Genomic DNA, 18,904 nt, shown 5'->3' on the forward strand with positions numbered 1-18,904 from the left:
GCCTGGGCAAGACAGGAAGACCCCATCTCCACTAAAAAAAAAAAAAAAAAAAAAAAAAATTTAGAATTTAACTGGTTGTGGTGGTGCACGCCTGTGATCCCAGCTACTCAGGAGGCTGAGGTGCAAGGATTGCTTGAGCCCTAGAGCTTGAGGCTGAGGTGGAGCTGTGATCACACCACTGCACTCCAGCCTAGTGACACAGTGACACCCTGTCTCAAACAACATAGAACAAATAAAAAAAGCCTATGGTGCACTGGGCCCCACACTATGTGAATTGTGCCATGGGGCCACAGGCAGCTGCAGCTAGAGGCACCACTGTCATCATGGGAATTACAGAACATTAAAGCTGGAACTCGTGAAAGGGTAAGGGCAAGGGGTGATTTTGAGAAAAACGGTGAACCTTATTTCTGCATAAGACATTGTAGCTTCCTTTCTAACCCCAGATTCTTTGACAGTCTATTAAGGCTCCCTCCCATTTCTAGAAGCTTTTTTAGATTAGCATTGACCTGAATCATTATTTTCAGACTCAAGGTTCATTTAGTTTAGCTGAACAAGCAATGATTGAGTTACCATTTTGTGTTAGGCAGTGTCCTAGGCACAGGAGATACAAAGGTTCGTAAGACACAGGTCCTTCCGGTTAGGAAGACAAATCCTAAACCGATCTGTTCACTGCCATAACAAAGAAGTGCAACAGGAAGCTATGGCAAGAGGGGCAGGAACTGACTCGGATAGGAAGAGTGGGGAAAACATAATGCCTTGAAGGATAAGTAGGTTACAAGACAGGCAGCAGTAACCACTAAGAAAGTAAAAAGGGAGAAAGTATTCACACAGCATATATCTGATAAGGAACTTGTATATGGAATACACAAAGAACTCTTACAGCTCAATAATAAAAGCTAAATCTCAGTTTTAAAAATGGGCAAAGGATCTCAACACACATTTCTCCCAAGATGATATACAAATGGCCAGTAGCATATGAAAAGTCGCTCAATATCATTAGCTTGCAGGGAGACGCAAATCAAAAGCACAATGAGGTGCCACTTCAAACTTATTGGGATGGCTATAACCTAAAAGATTAAAAAAAGGTGTTGGAAGAGAATGTGGAGAAACTGGAACCCTCATACATTGCTGGTGGGAATGTAAACTGATGCAGTCCCTTTGGAAAATAGTCTGGCAGTTCTTCAAAAGATTACACTTAAGAGTTACCACATGACTCAGCCATTCCACTCCTAGGTATACATTCCAGTGAAATGAAAATCTATTTTCATACAAAAATCTGCACATGAATGTATGCAATAGCAGCACTGCTCATAATAACTGAAAGGCGAAAACAGCTCAAATGTGTATCAACTAATAAAGAGATAAACAAAATGTGATACAGTCATACAACAGAATACTGTTTAGCCATAAAAAGGAATGAAGTACTTATCTACAACATGCATGAACCTTGAAAATATAACTTTAATGAGTGGAAGCCACTCATAAGAAACCACAATCTATAATTTCATTCATATGGAAGGTCCAGAATAGATTATAGACTCAGAAAGTAGATGAGGAGTTGCCTAGAATTGGGAGGATTGGGGAAAAATGGCTGCTAATGGATGCAAAGTTTCTTTATAGGGTAATAAAATGATCGAACACTGATTGTGGCTCTGGTTACAAAACCTGTGACTATGCCAAAAACCACTGAATTGTACTCTAGAAATGGTAAAATCATGATAGGTGAAATACATCTCAAAACAGCTGTTACATACATAAAAAGATAGCTATATCACAATTCCGTAAAATTTTGGTTGTTGATACATTTCTGATAATGATGATAATAGTAATAACAAATTCATATTTCTACACCCAGTACTTTCTGGTACTTTTTGTCAAATGTCCAACTATGGGCAAGTACTTTAAAAAGATTTCAAGAGGCCAAAGGCACTTAATGATATAGAAAAGATTTACCTAATAGAATATTAGGAAAGGCTTTTCACCATGAATTCCCCATAACTGTATAAAACAGCACAACCCCTTTTAGGCAGAAAAATGTGATCTCTGAGGAGGCTGTAAGCAGTCATTACTTAAATCTAGGTCAGGACCTGCTAAATAATCATAATGGCTGTTTTAATGGAGGCTAAAATTTACTGTTTTTTAAAATGACTATTATTTCATTCTGTTCTACCACAGAATCACTACAGAATGAATCAATACCAATAATCCAACAAGAACAATGCACAAAATGAGTATGCTTTTCAAACTGCTGCAATTAATTTGTTAAAAAAAGGAAAAAAAATTGAAACAGTTCCTCTAAGCTATAAAAATCTGCTGACTAATACTTACCAAATAAAGTGGAATTACCTAGAAACAGAGGAAATGAAGGAATGTCTTGCTATTGCTCTCATAAAGGGAAGCTCTAACTCTTAAAATAAATTTGTGTGAAGCCACAAAGTGATACATATTTCACGGAAAGATTGATCCATACTGGGCTATTTCTCTAATAAATTACTGAATGACGACTAGGACATAAAATTGATACTCATGATCATCTAGCAAATAAGATAATCACATTTCTAAATCACAAATCACCTCTGTTATTTCATATTCTCATTTGGTCAGAACTTCCTTATGATACCAAAAGAGTCTACATTCTCTTAAGATATATTATCTTTATCCAAAGGACAGAAGGGATTCTCCTAAATGACCGGGGAAAGCCACTGAAATGTCTTTAAGAGCAACCCAATGAGATGCTAACTGGTTCCATCGATTATTTCCATGCTCATTGCTCATGTGAATATTTATACAACCTGTTGATTAACTAAACGCCAGGTGCAAATTTTGCATAATAAGCTTTATTAAGCTAAAAATTTGGAGCAGGCAAAAATTCCATAAAGGTGAGCTCTGATTTTTTTTTAAGTGAATGAACTGAAACACAGGCCATTTCTTCATTTCACTAGAAATCTGAACCCAAGATTTATGCTTCTCTTATACTCTGTACATAAATCAGGAAGCATCAGGATGGAAACTACTTAATTCAATTTACCAAATTGAATTCCAAATCTGTAGGAGATCTAGTCATAGACTAGGTTGGAAAGGATCCAGACCAGGTCATGATGAATCCAGATTGGAGTTACAGTGTCATCTAATACAAGTCATGTGACATGGGACAAGTCCATCAACCTCTCATAGTTTCATTTTATAAAATAATACTTCCCATCTCACAAGGCTGTGCTGAGAATTAAATGAGATGATATAAGTGGAAAGCATACTGCAATCTGTAAACCACTATGAAACAGATGGACGTGTTATTATTACTTGCACCAGCAAGCTTTCATTTAAAAATATTTATTGCATATTTCCTTATGCCAGACTCCTGATTCATGGCCATATATAACAGACTGAAAGTCATGAGCCCCATTCTCAGTAAGGAGGCAGAGGCAACACAGATAGATAATGAGAATGAGCGACTTTCACAGCCTCAAGGTAAGAATGTCAAGATGCAGTGAGATTCTGGGGAGGACATATTTATGGCTGGGCAAAAAGGCAAGGGCACAAAGAGGTGATGCTGAGATTGACTTATCAGAAGTTCGGCTGAAGGAAGTGAGAGAGAAGGAGAGTTATAAAAAAAGTGCTTCTCTGTTGCTGAAATTGAATTCTGAATGGGGAGGAGGTCTAGTCACAGACTAGGTCGGAAAGGACCCCATGTGGAGTCAGATTTTATTTCACAGGTCAACTTTGCAAATTGGCTTGATGATAAAAACCACCTGGCATCCTTACTAAAAATACCTGTGTCCATCCAGGCTGGATATTTTGATCTTGTTGGTTTAGTAGGACCTTGAATGGAGGATTCTTAGAAGCATCAATAGGCAAAAATTTAACAATTTTAAACAAGAATTTACAATCAGATTTACATTTCAGAAGAGAATACAAATGAATAACAGATGCAATGCTATGCATCCTACACCTTATGAAATAGAGTTTTCTTTGTAAGTTGTATGGTTCCCCCATTTGAATGATGAATCATAGGGCAAAACAAATTAATAACAACAAAAATCCTCACAAGAATGAACGGTATCCATATTTTCCCCTAAGCCTCTTATTATTTTAATTATTTATGAATCACTCATTTCTGTCTTCTGGTGTGGAACTAATGATTACTTCCATTTAATCTGCTATCAGGGAGTAGAAACTGATTTCCAACTGCATTGTGGAGAAATCTTAAGCACTGTGCTGCCCAGTATGTAGCCGCAGGTGTCACTGAGCACCTGCAACGTGCCTAGGCTGAACAGAGTGTGCTTTGAGTGTAGAACACACATGAAATTCTAAAATCTTATTAAGAGAAAAAAAATAATGTAAAATGTCTTAATCATCTGTATATTAATTTATGCTGAAGTCATAAAATTTGGATATAGTATATTATACAAAAATACTTTAAAATTAATTTCACCTATTCAATGGTTTTTTATTTTTTAAAATGCAACTTCTAAAAAAAATCTAAAATTACCAGCGTGGCTTATCTCTTGGATAGCTCTCCTCCAGGATATGAGGGAATTAGCAACTAAATTTCTAGTAAGTGGAGTCTGTAATATGGAGTTCCCACTAGAACGGGTCCTTGAGGAGTTGATAGGCTTAATCAGAAGGCAAAACTTATGCCCAAGGCAAACACAGTACAGAATATGGAGTGTCTGAACACTGGTTCTAGTCAGAGGAGGTGTGATGTTGGGGAAGGAACTATTTCTTTGGAGCTCACGTTTCCTCAACTGCAAAGTGGTCATTAATAACTGCCATATTCCCCTTCCAAACATGATGGAAGATTTTAATCAGATGAAATAGGAAAATACTTTCTCATTATGTAAAGTGCTATGTTGGCCAATTATTAAATGTGTAATGAAAAAAAAAGAAAAATACAAGTTCTAGATGTGATGGTGTAGACTACTTAGTCTAAAGTACTTTCAGAAAGGGAAAGATCACTGGCCACTTGGGAGTCATCATCACAGATGGCTTCAGAGGGGTTGGCTCTGGACACATATGATTTGGGAGGCTCCACAAATGTGGGGAATGGAAATGTCATGCCTTAAATAAACTCAAAATGATATTCTTGATACCCTAGCCCAGAAGAGTTATTTTCTAGGAAGTTTAGGGTGGCTGAACCAAATGTAATCTTCCAGGTCACTGTCTTAAGGAAAATATGACTCCCTAAGGTCTTTTTCTACTTCAGAATTACGACATCACCAGCAATTTAAGCAAACAAAATAGTACAACAGATATCATATAAAATCAAGTTGCTTCGATTCCAAGCTCAAAATCATAAGCTTATCTTAGAACTAGCATATCTGGGGGGTAAGAGAATTATAATAAAATCCTCTTTTGTATTAAAGGAAGGCCAGAAGAAAAAAATAAAGGAAAATAAGAAACTGTTTTCTCAGTACAGTTAATCATTATTTCAGATGTGAAAGTAAATTTCAAAAAATTTCTGACACATACAAGCTGTATTCATTGTTCTAAGTCTTCATTATAATACCTTCATTTGAAATGATGTTAACCCCAGTATTATTTTAAAATAAAAGCTTACTACAAAACTGCCAGTTTTTCATAGCTTTTGAAAGCCGAATATTATGTTTTGGTCTATATAACATTTTTAAAATATGGAAAATAAATTTGCCCTTTTTTTTTTTTTTTCACATGAAAGCTAGCCAGGATAAAAGGCAATAAATTGGAGTGATCACTGATTGTAGTTTAATGACATTGTTGGAAAGGGCAGTTTAAGAAAGTGCAAATCTGAATGATCCATTCCTGTACTTTTATTGAGAATGCACAGGAGGCAGGGTTTCATTAACTTGCCCATAACTAAGCAAGGACATTTCAGACCGTATTAGTAGACTGATTTTTACTACTGGAGAAAGGCAGTGTCTGGAAATCACTGATTTATAGAAAGTACAAAGATCTACATTTTGGAATGATTGCGTTCCTGACAAAGGCTCAAGGCGTTTGTCAAACACTGACATTTTTTCCTGATACAATTCAACATGAAGTTTCATGGAATAAACATCAAAGCTTACACACTTTTTTTCTGAGCTAGTTTTAAGAATGAAAAACTTTTTTGGGGAAAATATTGGAAAGGAAAAAAAAAGAGAAAAAAGAATGAACTAGTTTAAACCTTTTGTACTGAGTTAATTGCAAGTTGAGGCTTTTTCAAATTAAAGCTATTTCTCTTATTACAATAATTCCCACTTTAAAGTGTCTATTAGAAAATAGTTGAGACTCCTAAGCAATTTAACATTTACAGCTAATAAGAGAATACTTATTGATTTCCTATGATGTTTTCAGTTTCTGTGGTAAGTACTTGATACAGTTTAACTCATTTAATTCTTACAGTAGTCCTATTATGTAGTGCCTCCATTACAGAGATGATGAAATTGAAGCAGAGAATGTAAGTATTTTGTTCAAAGTATGATAATTAATAAATACCAGAACTTGGATTCCCATTCAGGTTTGTCTGACTCCAGAGACCATGATGCAACCTTACAATGTTCGGCAATTATACATAGTGCGTAATTATGGAAAGCAAGCTAAAGTGACCCAGGCCTGTACTTCTAGATGGTTTATTAGAATGTATAACTATTAATCCAATGAGAGTTGGTAGAGCAAATAAGAGTTTAGGTGCCAAGTGTCTAGTGTCATTTGTATCATTTACTTTTTTTCTTTTTTGAGACTGAGTCTTGCTCCGTCACCCAGGTTGCAATACAGTAGCGCCATCTTGGCTCACTGTAACCACCACCATGCCCGGCTAATTTTTGTATTAGATGGGGTTTTGCCATATTGGCCAGCCTGGTCTTGAGCTCCCAACCTCAGGTGATCCCAAGTGCTGGGATTACAGGTATGAGCCACCAGGCATGGTCTTCTATCATTTACTTAAAGCCAAAAGAACCCCCAAAATTCAATTTAAAAAAAAAACTAGCTAAATGCCTAAAACTAATTTCCTAGTATATCCTGAATGTCATGGCTTTCTAGGAAACTATGCGTTTAGGCCAACTGTTTTAGATCATTACTGTACTATTGCTATTATGTTCTAATTACCATAAAGTTTTTTTTTGAGACAGAGTTTCACTTTTGTTACCCAGACTGGAGTTCAATGGCACGATCTCGGCTCACTGCAACCTCCGCCTTCTGGGTTCAAGCAATTCTCCTGCCTCACCCTCCCGAGTAGCTGGGATTACAGGCATGCGCCACCATGCCCAGCCAATTTTTGTATTTTTAGTAGAGACAGGGTTTCACCTCGTTGACTAGGATGTTCTCGATCTCTTGACCTCGTGATCCACCGGCCTCAGCCTCCCAAAGTGCTGGGATTATAGGTGTGAGTCACCGTGCCTGGCCTACCATAAAGTTTTGAACTATAATGTATTATAAGATCCTTGAATAAAAATAACATGTTTCTAAATTTTCACATAGCACATATTAAGTATTTAACAACTATCTCTGGTGTATGTCTGTTTCAATAAGTATAAAAGTTATCAAAATGCTTAGTTACGCACCCATGGACTTAGGCACCAAATTTTGCTAATTTGAAAAATGATTTTCCTTCCCTGTTCCCTGCATTCCAGCACTGCATTACGATTTCTTCTTTATTCTTTGCTCCTTATAGCCTCCAATACATAAGGTTTCTCCCATAAACAGTATCTCATTTGGTCAGCAGTGGAAAAGAATTCCAGTTATTCTAATTCCATAACTGGAATTAGAATATCATAATATTCTAAACATCTCTGAAACAAAAGTATATTTTATATATCTACTTTTACCACAAGAGAATACCTTAATCTAAAATACGGACAAAGGAAACATTAATCATTTCACATAAATTTTCTTTATACCTCTATTAGAGATTTTTTAAGAAGCAGTCTTGCTATGTTGCCCAGGCTTGTCTCTAACTCCTGAGCTCAAGCAATCCTCCCACCTCAGCCTCCCAAAGTGCTGGGATTACAGGCATGAGCCACCATGCCTAGCTTCTGTTAAAGACGTTGATTGGATTTCCATCGGCAACTTTCTTATTTTGATTTCACTATATTTCAATAAATGAGAGCTCCAATCACCTCCGGTCCACAGGGACTACCGGGACTCTGGATTAGGAGCTGAAAAAAGGAAGCCAGAGAATAGTCTAATTTCTTATACTTCCTCAACATCCATTTTACAACTGAAAGCTGCAATTTTAAATAATAAAAGTTTTTTTATTTTAGGCTTTAGGCTACAACATCCTTAAAGAGATGGCAATTATTTTTCCCCACACACATCCCTACATACGCACCCCCCTTTTAAGATTTTCGAGGCCTTAGCAAGTACTGACCATTAACTAGCTTTAAACTGTCAGACATGTTAATAATCTTCTTCATTATTTTATCCCTTCAAAGTACCAAAGAAAATGTCCAATGTGACAGACAACTTGTGTTAAAAGAAGTCTTCTATTTCATCCTCAGATACAATCCAAACTCTAATAAAAGTATACTTCTAGTCCTGCACAAACCTCCAGCTTTTACCTATATAATCTAAAAAAGCCTGAATTCAACAATGTTCATTAAACAATGTCTAATCAGCAAGGAACAAGTAAATATAAAAATGCTTATGTTACTCATCTGACAAACATTACTGAGCATCTTCCAGGTAGTAAGCTCTGGAGATACAAAAAAATCCATTATAGCTTGACCCTGAGGCCTCCCAGGTCACCTCCTAGTCTACAGACAGGAAAACATGCAACTATTAGTTTTATAATTATCATCATTTACAATGCTAGGTAATAAGCCCTATTATGGAAGCATGAAGAGAGTACTATAAGAACACATAGGCAGGAACAACAATACTGCCCAGGTAAATTAGAAAAGGCTCTGGAGTGACACTGGAGCTAGCAGAAAAGCAGGAATCTGGCAAGTTGTGGGTGGGCTCAGAAAGGGTACTATGGGCAAAAGGAGTGGCCGAGAGTGTCTAGAGAGCTCGGGGTGTTACAAGGATAGCAGTTTGCTTTGTATCACAGGGTGGTTAGGTAGGCAGAGGCTGGGCTAATTACTGGGGGGTTTTAAAGTAAATATTCTAAAATGATATGGGAAGTTATCTTGATTCAGCTCTTTGTTCACTTATTACAGGAAATGCTTCCACTTATTTAACAGGTTACAAACAAATGCAAATTATGCACATTTAGAAAAGATAGCCGTAGATTTATGTTCTAACTAATGAAAGTACCAGGAAATGACATTTTCTGCCAAATTTGGAACAACAGATTTTTAACATTGTTTTACGTTAATTTTGATAAGGGAGAGGGCAGTTCCAGCTACATTCAACAGAAACCAAGGATACGGAATGGAAGGATTTGTGAGTACCATAATGCAATCCAAGTTGCCTAAGATTTAAATTTTGAATGAAAGTAGCTTAAAATTACAACTTATTTTAAACACTGATTTCTACTCTTATTTGTTTTATGGCTTATTCAACTTGCAAATTACTTTGAAAAGTTACACTTCTTTAAAAATATATTAAATGTTACAACAAAGCAGCATTGCAGAAATGCTATAATGAAAATGTTAACATTTTCTAATCTCATACCTCTACTTCTCTGTAAGTTCTTTGTAAGGTCTCAAATATGATTAGCAATATTGCCTTTGCCACGCCCACCCCTTTACATAGCTGTTCTTATCTGGAAGAGTTTCATTTTAAAACATCATCAGATGCATAAAGAGCTCTCAGTGCTCTGCTGGAGAAATACTGTCCTCCTCCATCCAAATCCCAGCACCAGATAGCTCTCACCACCTCTCCCCTAATTATGCATCTACAATGTAAATGTTGCCTTTTAATTTAAACTCTCCTCCCCAGCTCTCTGCCCACACAGTGTACTCCCTTTCTGTTGAATTTCCCTGTGTCTTAGGAAAGAAGCGGTAGTAGTAAAGAGATAAAAACAGAAGACACTGGACTGATGGTCTGAGGAAAGAGGGAAGGAAGGAGCAGGAAAAGGATAAAGGGAAGCATAGCTCAAGGAGAGCAAGAGAAATCTGAGAGGAGAAAGTCAGGAGGCACAGGTGAGGAAAGGAAGCAGAGTAGAAAATGAATCAAATGTAAAATAAATGATGAAGGTCTTCAGGAAGTCACCAAATCAGACAGAGGCGCCAGACGGGCTTCAAGAGAGCTCTGGTCTGCGCATGCTTGTCTTCAGGATCGCAGATTGTTTAGATTTTAAAACAGGGCATTTTGCTGCAAATAAATTCCAGGTATCAGACTTCAGTCTTGGGCTAGCACGAGAATAAAACTTCAAGTCAAAACGAAAGTATCATTTCTTTTTCTTTAGAAATAAAGAGTAGGTTATTCAGTTATAAGACCCCCCCACCCCCACCCCCACCACTGGAAGCCCTTAGAAATGGTGCAATCAAAATTAGTCATGAATATGTAATTTCAGTTTTAATGAAATCTGCCATCAGATTCATCCATGATCTTTCAAAGTTCCCTAATTCTAAGGTAGCTGTGAAACCAAATAGAAATTCTTTGTATTCATTTTATTTTCATGGTTAGGTTTTCAATGCAGCTACTCTAGCTTAATTAACTTGGCACCTAAATACAGGTAGAGTCTGTCAGAATGCTTCACGCCATCTTCCCTCTCTATAAAAACGAGCAAAATCCAAGAAGACCAAAAGCTTTCCACATCGACCCACGGTACAATTTTTTCCCCCTTTGAAGTTTAGATGTTTCTGGCAAGGATCCACGCTACTCACAGGCACAGCTGATGTTCTCTTGGCTGCCGGTATTCAGAAAGCTGTCTGAATGGATGGCATTGAGCCTCTGCCACTCCACTGGACGCTTCCCCATGCACAGGTGCCAAGTAAACATGAGCGGAGGCAAGCGAGCAGTCTGCAGGGCACTTCAGGCCCCATCTCCTAGACTAGGGCCCTCCTGAATGCCAACAGCGCAGCACAGGATGAATACATTTTTTCTTCTTCCCTTTGGTTACAGAGTTGCCTGGCCAGGATTATCCTGAAGGCACAACACTCTGCCCAAATCCACTTTACACTGTTCAGCAGTCCCCACAGGGTTGAAACAATAGCGACTTATAGACTTAAAACCTGCCAGTGAGCCTTACACACAGAGCAGGGGTCACAAACTCCAAGACCCCCATAGGCCAGACAGGTCCCCCACATGAGAGATGTAGGCAGGGTGTAAAGTAACAAGAGACGGTAATAATGACTGTGGTTATGTAGGGGGGGCACGTGCTTCATCCAGCCACCAAGCTACCGATAATGACTGCTGTGTAGGAAGTATGATGCTGTTATGCCAAATCTGATATTTTTGCTTTTTGAGAGAGAAATCAGAAATCTGAATTTTTGGGTAAAATCTCCAAAATGTTAAATAACAGCAACTAATTAAATTAAAACAAAACAAAATAGTGTACAGCCAAACAAAGCACATTCTTGTGCCAGACTTTGCCTATGGCCTACCATTTTGTAATTTCTGACACAGAGAAATTCTAAGCTTATTGGACAAAATTAATACCTTCTTTAATTGTCATAAGTATAAGTGGCACAAAATTCAGATCAGTAATAGTGTATGGGACCTCAAGAATGCAGCAGCAAATATAAAAGGTGTGTGGAAACCAATTAAAATTATTTAAGGTAATATATTTAGTGAGTCACATTATTTTCTGGCTCTTTAGTAAATTTATTTGTAACTTGGATGCCAACGAATTGACTTATTTTAAAACTTCTCACACTAGTTTTCTTAACATTGAAAATACTAGAACAGTTTCTCCTCCTCACCATTCCTTCCTGGGGCTCAGCCTAAATCTGGAAGATGAACTGAAGTCCAGACATACTGGAACTGTTTCTCAGGATGAGCACTATTGATGCTGCCTCCAGAAACTGGGGAAAACCTTTCCGCTCTCAGTGCTGACACAAAGCCTAATTCATCACTGTTGCTAACAAAGGCTTTCCAGGATAATCTGCAGTTCCAATTAACTTTTCATATCTCTTCCCTCTGGACACATTCTAGAGAAACAGAATTACAGAATCTCACATTTACAACAAGCCTTAGACATCACTTAGTCCTACACACAATCCCGCGGTCAAATTCCCCCAAGTCCATACCTGCCCAGAATGTCCCATCTTCCAAAGCAACCTGTGCTACTATCAGGCAACTCCAACCCTAGAAGGGTCCTTGCCTGCAATAGCAACTCATCCACTGCTTCAACAAAAATGTATCAAATGCCAACAATATGACACATGCTAGTTGCTTTTTAAGACAGGGTCTTGTTGTGTCACCCAGGCTGAAGTGCAGTGGTGCAATCATAGCTCACTTCAGTTCCAACTTCCTGGGCTCTAGCCGTCCTCCCTCTTCATCCTCCTGAGTAACTGGAACTATAGGTGCATGCCACTACATGTGGCTAAGTTTTTTTAGTTTCAGTGGAAACAAGGCCTTACTATGTTGCCAGGGTGGGTCTTGAACTCCTGGGCTGAAGCAATTCTTCCACCCTGGCCTCCCAAAGTGTGGGAATTACAGGAGGGAGCCACCACATCCACACTGCTAGTTGCTTTTATATAATAATGAATAAGCTAGGCTACTGCCTGCCCTTCTCCCAAAGGGCTCACAGAAATAGTTTTTAAAATAAATATCAAACTTCCAGAAGGGTACTTTGTATCAGTAAGTGCATTTAAAAGATAGGATAAAGTCAACCTATAAAAAGCCCATGATATAAAGCAACTTATGAGAAGTGAATATGGAAATTCTCTGGAAAAAAGGGGTTAATCATTATGAAAACTCATGTATGAGATCTCCTTCAAATTTAACCTAGCATCTCTTCCTAATCTGGGAACCAGAGGCTAAAAGGAAAACAGTCACCAAGCTCATTACCCACTATATAAGAGGAGCAGATTTACCCATCACCTCCAGACTTGGAGTGCACAAAACCAGCTTCTAGTATCATCACCTATTTCCACTCAACAAACCTCTCACTTCATGTTACCTGTACCCCTTCTTTTCCTATGCTATCTTTTAAGCCTAAATTGAGAAAAAGATATTCTATTAAAACGATCCCCATTCCTTCCCTTACCCCTAAGTTGCCCAATTAAAAGAAATTCTAGAAAAAAAATCAGAATATGGAGTGGGAGTTTAAGTTAATCTTATAGCTAACAGCTGAGAAAACTTGATCCAATGTGAATTTGGTCATAAATTCTGTGGAAAGTTTTATTTCCCCAGCTGAGCGTAAGTGAAGATTTTCTTTGTTAACACAGTAAGGATTTTCTTTTTCCTTTGAAAGCACAAGTTTAAGTTCTGAGTCCTGCCTTTGGTAATTTACATAATCTTAAGCCTCAACTGAGCTCAATCTCATTAACCTGTAGTGAAGATTAAATTAGATAATGCATTGAAAAAGTTCAAATATAGAGTCTCATACAGAAAATGCTCAATAAACAGCACCTATTGTTATTAGTAATATTATTATATCTATTGGTCCTAAAACATCTTCCTAAATTCCCAAGAATTTATATTTTTGTGCCTTCTAATGTACTGTAGATTCCATTTTGGGGTAGTGATTATGCCCATGAAAAATGCACTTTTGGCTGGGTGCGGTGGCTTATGCCTGTAATCCCAGCACTTCGGGAGGCTGAGGCGGGCAGATCACTTGAGGTCAGGAGTTAGAAACCAGCCTGGCCAACATGGTAAAACCCCATCTCTACTAAAAGTACAAAAATTAGCTGGGCGTGATGGTGGGTGCCTGTAATCCCAGCTACTTGGGAGGTTGAGGCATGAGAATCACTTGAACCTGGGAGGCAGAGGTTGCAGTGAGCCAAGATTGTACCATTGCACTCCAGTCTGGGTGACAAGAGTGAAACTTCATCTTAAAAAAAAGAAAAATACACTTTCGTCTTCTCCATTATTCATACAAACTTGCTAATTGTAGAACACTGGCAAAGTAGAAAGAAAAGGGGTGATCACCCATTCAGAGAACACATATGTTAACATGGTATAATAACTTTCTGTGTTTTTAAAAATTTGTTTATTTTTTGTAGAGATGGGGTCTCACTATGTTGCCCAGCCAGGTCTTGAACTCTTGGCTTTAAGTGACCCTCCTGCATCAGCCTAACAAAGTACTAGGATTATAGGTGTGAGCTACTGCACCCAGCCCGCTGTGTTTAGTTTTTTAAATGTAAACAAGTTTTTAAATTAATAAATAACCTTTTACTGCTATAAAAGCAGACATATGCATTGTAATAAGTTAGAAAATAAAACCAAAATATGCTTGATTTTCTATTACCAAGATATTAATAGATACCATTTTGTAAATCTTTTTAAAATAAATTTGCCTGTTATATATCTTTTCAAATATTTTTCTAATATGCAAAGCTCTAGGTTACATTCATTTTGATTTTCCAAAAACCAACGACACATTCATACACTGTCTTTGGTGTGGAAGGTAGAACTCCCAGAGCATCAATTCCCACTGTCACTGGGCGCCTCCCAAAGGCCAGGCTCCTTATTAGGTTACCTTGAATCCTTATAACAGTCCCAAAGCATACATTCCAACATGCCTATTTTGCAGATGAGAAAAGAAAGATTCAAAAAGGTTTCCTGATTAATCCAAGGCCACAAAATGTTAAGTGACAGAGCCAGGTTTCAACGCATCTTTGTCTGGCTCTAAAGCTCGATTATTTTTCCCCATATAAGCCTCAGTTAAGCAAGATTACAGGTGCTGTATCTGAAAACAATTAGACAAGCTCAATGGATCCAGATCCTTAATTTGGGAACAAAGTAGTATGATTCTCATTTTACAAAAGGACAAAAGTGACTCAATATGACATAGTGAACAGGGAACTGGGCCTCAAATACAGTTAAGTTGGATGAGGACACCATCATTTTAATACAGCTAGCCCTCTGCTTTGAAATGTTAAAATGTTAAAATGACTTGGCTAGAGTTTTAGATAAAATGAACACACTGTCAAGCCATCCACAAGTAACCACTGGTGAGCTGTTCATGGGATATAATTCAAAGAAGAAAACCCACAATGTAACTAGGGAGTTATATAGCCCTTAAGCGTGATGCTTTCTCTGGGGTTTATAAAGTCCTGCTTCTCAGGCTACTGGAAAGGGTCAACTGACAATACTAGATGAGATTCCCAGCCCTGTCACTAAATACTTCAGTGACCTTGGGCAAGTTACTAATTCTCTCTAGGGCTCAAGTGACTTCATCCTTAAAACAGGTATAATAAGTAGTCACCCTCGTGGACTTGTAACACCGCTGCTTAAAGGATGAGAGGATGAATGACAAAGGCTTCAAAAACTTAAACTTCTCATTCAAATGTAAGATATCTAATAATAGTAATAATTATAATAATATATTGCTATAGCTAAATGTGAGCGAGTGTGTACTATGTCAGACACAATTCTATTTTGTAAGAATTAACTCATTTAAATCTATCCCAATCCTATTAGGTAAGTACTATTATTATCATCTCAATTTTACAGATGAGGACTGAGGCAAAAAGAGACTAAGAACTTGCTTATTGCCGCCTGGCTGGCAGGTGAAGCTGGGTGCTGAAGGCAGGTTCCTAGAATCCTTTACTTCCTCTTTTCTCACTTCCCTAGGGGAAAAAATTCACAACAAAATACATTCTGTTCTCTCAGCAACTTCTGCTGTTTCCAATATATAATTTTCTTAATAAAACAATCCTATTCTGACAACCTGTTGATTTAAAAAAAAGATTTTGTGTATTTCAGCAACGTTCTATTTAGGCATACTGGGTGATTTAATTAGGAAAAATTTCAGAGAGTTCATGAATCTCTGAAATACTGAATGCTACTGTCTTCTTGTATTTTTAAATTTTTTTTGATTTCCAAAATATGGGGGCTAAAAAAATTGATCTAGAAGTAATAGTGACCATCAGAGGTTGCGGAGGGTAGGAAGGATGGGTGATACAGAGAGGCTGGTTAATTACAATTAGATTGGAGGAGTAAGTTCTAGTGTTCTGTAGCTCAGCAGGTTAACCATATGTTAGAACTACAGTTAACAGTATGTTATTGTGTATTTTAAAATAGCTAGAAGAGAGAATTCTAAATGTTCCCAACATAAAGAAATGATAAACGTTTGAGGTGGCAGATATGTCCATTACTCTGATTTTATCATTCTACACTGTACACACATATAAAAATATCTCATGTACAATTACATGTCAATTAAAAACATTAAAAAATGAATACCACTATTTTAACGGAGGTTCTCATTAAAAGTTTTCCCCAGTGGTCCTGAAAAATTATACCTTGCTCTTAAAAGATAACACTGTCTTAAAATTTCAGTTCTGAGAAAAACTTAAGAAGAAAAATATGCCATGGAGATAAAATTCTAAAGTAGATTACACTCATATTTAGAAGAAGTTCATTAACCTACTAAACAATGCACTGTCTATTGATTCTCCTTTCATAACTGATGGTTCCTGTGGAGTTACACACTATGGCTGTTGGTGAACACATTCATTCCACGCCCTTTTATTTTCTCTCCAAGGCATCATACCCAAATGATATGCCCAAACTAGACATATACCCTTAGAAAGTAAGCAGACAAAAACAGCATATAAGCTCTAAGTGTAATATACATACATATGGCCACATATGTAAATTTTCTAGAAGCTACATTAAAACAAGTAAAAGAAACAGGTAACAATAATTTTAATATTTTAATTCAACATATCAAAATGCTATAATTTCAATATGTACTCAATACAAAATATTAATAATTTTATGCTTTTATGATTTCTTATACTAAGTCTTCAAAATCTGCTGTTTATTTTACCCTGACAACACATTCAACTTGAATTAACCACCTTTCAAACCCTGAATAGCCACAAATGGTCAGTAGCTGCCATACTGGACAATGCAGTTCTATAGAGGAGTTGTAAGGGTATAAAGAGAATTAGAAAATCAGGATGTTTTGGCTGGGTGTGGTGGCTCATGCCTGTAATCCCAGCACTTTGGGAGGTCAAGGCAGGTGGATAAGCTGAGGTCAGGAGTTCAAGACCAGCCTGTCATATGTAGTGAACCATCGTCACTACTAAAAATACAAAAATTGGCCTAGCATGGTGGCAGATGACTGTAATCCCAGCTACTCAGGAGGCTGAGGCAGGAGAATTCCTTGAACCCAGGAGGCAGAGGTTGCAGTGAGCTGAGATCGCACCACTGCATTCCAGTCTGGGTAGCAGAATAAGACTCTGTCTCAAAAAAAAAGAATATTTCTCATCCCCAATCACTAAAGCATTCGTCAAGGAGCATTGGTCAAGGTGAAAAGTTAGAACAAGTAATTCTGCACTGTTTAAGTGTACAGTATTTTAGCATAAAAATCTCCTTCAACTAGAATTTAAATAGCAGCCTACATTGTAAAAAGTAGACATTCTTATTGGGAAGTAGAGGACATATATCAGCATCCTTAACTACGTAGTTTGAATGTCATTTGAAAAAGGAATATTCAATATTACAATGAAATTTTGTATTTGGAAAAAAAAGACTATATAGATATACAGATAATTGTCAATATCTAAATAACAATCAGCAAAATCTCAGCTAGTATGGGCACCCAGTGTGACCACACAGAGAGAATCAGTGGGAGAAAATGTGAGAAGAACACTATTAAGGGACTTGAAGTTCTGAAGAGCAGGGATAAAACTGGAGCCCAGATCATTGAATTTCCTTCTTTCCACCTTTCCTGTCTCAACTGATTGAGGTCTATCCTCAGATGTCTCATCCCCTAAAAGGTTTCTGCAACCACTTAACTAAAACATATCCACCAGCCGCTGACCTCCGTCAATCCATCCCATTACTATGGCTATTTTTCTTCACAGCACTTATCACTCCCCCACATTAGAATATACCTCTATTTATTGACTAATCAGCTCTTTCTCCCTCTGGAATGTAAGCTCCATGAATCAGGGAAATTGTTTTATTCTCTGTGGAATTCCAGGACTCATACAAATCAGGGCATGAGTAGGTTTTCAGTAAATTTGTTTATTCAACAATGCTATGTACCTACCACCCACTATTAGGCATTATAATAAGTACAAAGAGGACACACTCAGACTTGGGTAAATAGGGGCTGTGTCCTGGTGAGGAGTCCTAGGGGTCAAGGGAATGGGGACCACATCCTGCCCCACATTTAGAGTGTGTTCTACATATATGATCTGGAATTCCCCAGCTATACAGCCCAGGCCTGCTTCCAGGGCCTGCCCGGTCTCTGCTCCAGGCACACCCAAGGCCCTACAGAGTGAGGGACAGAGCTGGGGCAGTGAGGAAAGAAGGGGGTAAGGACTTCAGTATTCTATGTGAGGAGAGGCTAGCCAGTATTAGGGGCAGGTCCAGGCAGACAAAGCACAACTCCTGTCCTAAGCATGCTGTCGAACAGAATGTGCTCCAACTATGAAAATGTTTTATGCTGACACTACCCAGTATAGTAGGCTCTGGCTGTGTGTGGCTATTGAGCACTTGAAATGTGGTATGGCTAGAAAATGGAACTTTTAAATTTTTGTCTCTAATTTTAATTAAAGTTATATTTATCTAGGCACATGTGGCTGATGTATGTGATATCTGACAGCACAAATCTAGTGAGAAAAAAAAAAAAATCAATGATTACAGGTTTGTATATGTTTCCTATTGCTGCTCTTACAAATGACCACAAACTCAGTGGCTTGAAACAACACAGATTCATTCTTTATAGTTCTAGAGGGCAGAAGTCCAGACGAGTCTTCAGAGGCAAATACCGAAGCATCAGGAAGCCTAGTGCCTTCTGGAGGCTGTTGGGGAGAATCCAGTCCTTGCCTCTTCCAGCTTCTCAAGCCTGCTGACATTCCTTGGCCCTGGATTGAAAGCACAAACCAATCTCTGCTTCACTGTCCCATCGCCACCTTCTCTCCCACTGACTCTC

General features: G+C 37.8%; 1 protein-coding gene across 4 annotated transcripts in view; it reads right to left on the reverse strand.

The window, feature by feature from the left end:
* Positions 1 to 18,904, reverse strand: part of SRGAP1 (SLIT-ROBO Rho GTPase activating protein 1) — a 334,709-nt gene that overhangs the window by 193,112 nt on the left and 122,693 nt on the right. For 2 of the 4 annotated variants that reach the window (XM_078336139.1, XM_035256210.3), the window contains exon 1: positions 10,728 to 10,896. The exons of the other annotated variants lie outside the window; for them this stretch is intronic. The gene's annotated coding sequence lies outside the window, so the exon portion shown is untranslated. Of the gene's footprint in view, positions 1 to 10,727; positions 10,897 to 18,904 lie in introns of those variants that run through there. 4 annotated transcript variants of the gene reach the window in all.

Source organism: Callithrix jacchus, chromosome 9 (genome assembly GCF_049354715.1).
Source record: "Callithrix jacchus isolate 240 chromosome 9, calJac240_pri, whole genome shotgun sequence".
In the NCBI taxonomy this organism is placed as follows: domain Eukaryota; kingdom Metazoa; phylum Chordata; class Mammalia; order Primates; family Cebidae; genus Callithrix; species Callithrix jacchus.